The following is a 5,901-nucleotide window of genomic DNA, read 5'->3' as shown; positions in this document are numbered from 1 at the left end:
GAAATTGGTACCATTCTCTTTGGTGGTTCTACTCTTGGCGTTTTTTTTTTTTTGTTGTAGCCTCTTCGTCAACACAAACTTGGACATGTTGGAGCTGAATTCACTGGAATCTCCTTCTCTGGTTTGTAACACAATCAACTCTTGTTGTTCCACTCTTCTTCATCTCCGTCATCATTTTTCTTGACCATATATCAGCACCCAGTACAAGAGTAAGACAATCTCACCCGGAGAAAGACACAATTCCACCATTCAGGGAGTGCAACAGAGATGGTCAGAGATGAAAGATGGAAAAAAATGCCCTGAGTCCGCGTGTAGCATTACAATTTCAGGCCACGTTTCCTTCTTTGTGATTTCTCTTTCTCACTCAACCCATCTTGGTGGTGATCATGGTGGAGAGTTCAATTGCAGCAAGTTCACAACATTATGAACATGAAATACAAAATTATGGTGTAATTCTTTCTTTCACCTTCCTCCCTTGCACCCTTTCATCCATCAAAACTTGCAACTTCAGCGACATACCATTTTCAAAATTTATTCCATGAACCAAACCGGCCAAAATTGAAACAGGTATAAGGGTAGGAAAGACACTTTTAGCGAAAAAGGTCTCGCCACCAAATTGGCGTCTGAATACCTGATAATTGCAAAGACAAATTACATAAGGATCAAATAGTGGTATTTTCCATAATGGGAAATTCCTTCACAAGAAAATTTCATCACTATACAACAACTTCCTCATCATTAGTCCCAGACCTCATCATTTACACAGGGATTGCCAAAGAAATGACCCAAGTGAAATCACTTTGGAAAATATCAATTAGGCAAATTTTAACAAGGATTTCCTAAAGGGAGTGAAATTAGTCCAAATTGATCAATTAACCTGCCATAGTTTCTTTTTCCTTCTCTTTTGAAAACATTTTACAAATACAAATTTCTGAGGGATGACCTGGAAGGCATCTCGTGAATGGCATGAGGAATACACCAATGTCTGGGATAATTTGTTGGAATGTGCATTTAAGACCAAATTAGTGTGGTTTGTATTCAAAGCGATCACTTCTATATCTACCCACTGCTGGAGTAAACCCCACAATTTTCCACCAATAAAACGTTGATTGGATATTTTATCACCATAATAAGAATTACTAAGAGACATATTACCAGTAATTGACAAACACTTTCCACTCCAAGCTGTTAAATTGTATTTTTTGCTGACAACAAAAAAAAACAGCATCACACAGTGATTGATACTCACAACAGAAATTAAGAATGGAGAGTAGCAAAACTTCTACATAAATGAATCTTAAAGTTGACAACAGACAGGCTCTTAAAGTGTCATTAAACGTGTCTACAAAATACTGTGAAATTGCCATAAATAAGATAAAATCAAATTTACAGCAGAAACTATGCAAATTCTTACGACAAAAAAACATAAAATTCATTGAACAATAGTACGTGTTGTAGAAAACCTATCAATGTGAATTCATCTTCTCACAAGTTATTTTAAAATAGTGATATATATAAATTTAAAAACAAAAATACATATTAAATCTCCACCCCTTGGCAAAATCTAATGGTTCATTTCCTTTTCAAGTCATCTTACTACAAAAAGCTATCCTCTCTTTTTTCACCATCCCAAATGGTTCAAAAGAGAAATGGCACCAATGAAGAGAGTTCAAGAATCCGAAATAATTTAAGAGACAAGAAATCTCTTAGGCTGATGGAAGAAAAAAAAATCCGTAAGACTGGATTTTTTTCTCACTCTATAATTAGTTCTATTTCTCTCACACACCCAAAATTTCCTATCTAATGCTCTTCCTCCAACTGAACATCCGAGTGAACGACCTACAAGTTGTGAAGACGCGTGTGTATCACAATGATCCCATAGAATTATTCCAACTGGGATCTTCTCACTAGCCTCTTTTCCCAACCACCTCTCAAACAATCTTCTAACTTCTAACGCGCCCCACTAGCCGTGCCTTCTCCATCAGTCCATCAACATTTTCCCTTCCTTGTGCTCTCTCTAGCCTGAAACTTTTGTGGTGGATCTCTTATGTGAAATAATAAAATTATAATGGATTGGTTTTAGTTTTGTTAAACCGTAAGCACTTCTCATTTTAAAAATTTAAGAATGAGAATTTCCAGGTGTTTTGCATACTAAACTAGAACTTTCATGCTAATCTTATTTTTTTGCTAATTTCATGTTAAACAAAAAATAATTACCACTCTTACATAAAATTAAAAAAAGTATTTAAAAAAAAGATACAGTTGTATCAGGCTTAATTGGACAAAATACGGCTTATTTAAACTTTTTTTCCATTTCATTAAAATTCGAAGATAAAAATATTGACTGATTTTAATCCATATTTTTTCAAAGTCCTTATTTATACAAAAAACTAAATTAAATAAATTTAACTAATTCCAATCTCGAGTAAAGACAAACAGAATTTTAATTAAAAGTAAAAAAAATTGATAAAAGAGGGTTCAATTCTACTGCATATGTACGAAACCTGAAATTACTTGTAGGATAATCTTCATGAAATCCTATGAAACTACAGTACGACTCTAATAGAGTCAACACATTTGATTCCTAGGGTGGAATCACCACTTCTCGCCAGTCAGTGCCCTACTTTCGCCACTAATATTGAAATCTCTATTTTCCGCGATTTGTGAAATAAATGAGCCGCAAAGTTCTTTGTATTTTTACTGCTGCTACGTATAGAGTCGAAAAGTAATAATTATTCGTTTTGGATTTATGATTTTGAACATATTTTAGAGTAATATTTTTAGCAAGTGCATCGAATCCAATATTTCTTATCAAATATACTAAGTGTCATCAAATTTTCATCAAGCAAAAAATACTTTTTTGGATCAATAATTTGTCCATTGAATATTTAATTTCACTTATAGAATAGATAAAATTAGTATATAGTTAATTAATATTTCGTTTTATATTATTTTTATATAAAAATGAGGCATGGCGAAAAGTGGTAATATTTTGGAATGATTTTACCGCCTGTAGCCATCTCTTTTCAATAGGCGACGCTAACTTCATTTCGCAGATTGTCAATTGTCAAATCTGCATTGTTTACTTTCTGCAATAGACCTGTAATTTAATTTCTCAAATAAAAGTGAAGAAAATCGTTTAAAGTGAGTAAAAATAAGGTGATCATGAGGAAAAAGAAATGCTGAATATATTCTTTTTATAACATTGCCTAAAATAATCGAGTTTGAACCTTTTCAAGTGAGTGGCGAGAAGTGGTTACAAAACTGGCGAAAAGTGGTGAAAAGTGGCGACGAAACGGTTATTTTTGCATTGTTAATAAAAATTAGTTTTTTAAGTAGTCCAGCGTTAAATTCTAAGACTATTGTTTTGACGAATCAAAAGCCAATACATCTGAGTAGTTTTGTGTCACATTTGAGTTATCTTGTAATAAAACTTCAAAAGTTATAATAAAATTAATTTCTCTTTTTCCTAAACATGGCGATAAGTGGTTACTCCACCCTATATACCTGCGATATTTTAAGTTATTAATTGTTGTAATTACTATTTCACTCGTTAAAAATTGTCTCTGATTCTTACTTTAAAAAAGTTGTTTAAAAGTTTAACATTAAACCTTGAATTTTACATATTTTTCCACGGTGTTTAAAATTTTTACGGATTGACTATACCGGAATCGTACTGTAATATTTTTCAATACTTTTTTATGATATAGTATACTGTTATATGTAGCATCTCCCAAACACGAGTTTAGAATCTATGATTTTTATGGATATATGGATAATTAATTGTTTTTAATTTTTTGTCGAAATGCACCTTTAATTATACCAGTAGTGGAGTAAATATTGTTTTCCTTGTTTTCTTTTGACAATTTTCGGAAAATCCGGAAAACATAAGCAAAAGTTCTACTACTCAAAATAAGGACGGGAACAACAGCAGAATGGTCCTCGAATTATTATATAGTCCAGGAGTCCAGCCAGCAAATATCAACAGCCTTCGAATATTACAATTCCCAGAGCAAATTTTCTATTCAAATAATTCTGTTCCATTTAATTAATAGAATAGATTTTTTTGCTTTGAGGGAAAAATGCAATATTCGAAAATGTGGCATGCGAGTAGTAACAAGGCAAGAGTTTAGGTATTATTGATTATTGAATCTAAGGTCCTTGACGCACTTAGGACTTAAGCCGAAAGACGGCTTAGTAGAAAATAATACAAACGTGGCTTAACCATTATTTCGAATATAATTACGCTAAGTCGTCTCTCGGCTAATCCTCAAGTCTGTCAAGGCCTTAAAGCTTATCAGGGTAACCCAATTGAAATGTAACCTTTTCAAAACGCTCTATTTTTTTTTAATTCAAAATCAATTTTTTTCTGTGAACGAGAAATCTTTCAATTTTAAATTTTTGACCTTACTATCTTTGATACGGATTACCGTCCTGCTCCTGAGTCTGTTGATGAACGCATAGCCCGCTGCCCGAACGTGAGTTTTCGGAATACGAGCCCATTCACGATAAAGGATTAATTTCGGCTCATCAACCCTTTGGTATTTTCTAGTCCTGCCCTTGGTTAAGAAAATATCCCATACGGAGAAGTCGAGCGGATTTGCATCCGGAGACCGTGGAAGCTAATGTGTGCACTAAAAGAACAACAAAAATGTTGTTTTCTAGACAATCTAATTTGGCACGCGATTTCCGTGACGGTAATCGTCAAAAGTAAAAGTATTGTTGGGACTTCCAATATCTTTTACCGAAATTTTCTAATGCGCCCGGTATTAGGACTCCTTCTTGGACAATTTTTCGATAACCATTACCACATTCATTTTGACAGTGCAGTCGATAAACCCCAGTTATTATTAATCGTATCAGGATATTTGTTACAATGTAATCATATGTTATATTGTTATTGATCCTCTATTGGAAGAATTTGCTAAGTCCGTTTGTAGATTCCCGCAGTGTGGATGCTTCTTCCATGCTCCCGGAGTTTTAGAGCAGATGCGATGCACTTTTTTATTACGTGAAAATGTCTTTTTCTAAACATTCAGTTGTTTGCACCGAGCGAGACAAGAACTCGCAACTGTGAGAGTCGAGTCAGAGATCTCATCTGTTGCTGACGCGACCAGAAACTGACCACTTTACCGTAATATACTGTTACTAGACGTCAGTTTATATAAAATATTTTAAGTTAATTAGAAAATAGGAAGTGCTTGAATGTGCTAGCATTTGAATATTTCAATATTTATCTTACTATCTAAAGCAAAAATTATATTCTATGAACTGTAGTTAGTATTAGAAACTAATTTTCTATTAACTTTATAAAATACAAATTTTGGCATTGAGAAAAGAAAAAATCAAATAAATACTCAAGGGCTGGCATATTCAAAAGCAAGTCACTTTCCCCTAATAAGAAAAATTAAGGATTATAAAAACATTAAAATCTAATTTTCCTATTTAATCAGTAACACACAAAAACTGTAACACTGGTAAAAATAAAAGGATCAAATTGATCCTTTAGCAAAGGATGGATCAAATTAACATGTTCTATTATGATAAATGTTCATTCAGAGTTCGAAATTTGATCCATCCTTTTCAAAAGGATCAAATTTGGATCAATTTGATCCTTTTATTTTTACCAGTAAAATAAATATACATAATGTCTTGTTTTAGAAGCATCTTAATAGATCTACAAATATGGGGAGGAAGGAATATGATGTCAACTACATGTAATAAATCACATAAAGCTTCTTGAAGATAAAAGATACGCTCTTTAAATATAAAACATACATCTTGAAGCAGTAGATTTTATGATAAATCCAAAGTCAAGAATCTACGAGGTTCTATAATTACACTGGAAAAATAAAAAGATCAAATTGATCCAAATTTGATCCTTTTGCAGAGGATGGATCA

The sequence above is a fragment of the Phlebotomus papatasi genome, chromosome 1 (assembly GCF_024763615.1).
Source record: "Phlebotomus papatasi isolate M1 chromosome 1, Ppap_2.1, whole genome shotgun sequence".
Classification (NCBI taxonomy): domain Eukaryota; kingdom Metazoa; phylum Arthropoda; class Insecta; order Diptera; family Psychodidae; genus Phlebotomus; species Phlebotomus papatasi.
The sequence above is the reverse complement of the archived record's forward strand: the minus strand, read 5'-3'. Positions refer to the sequence as shown.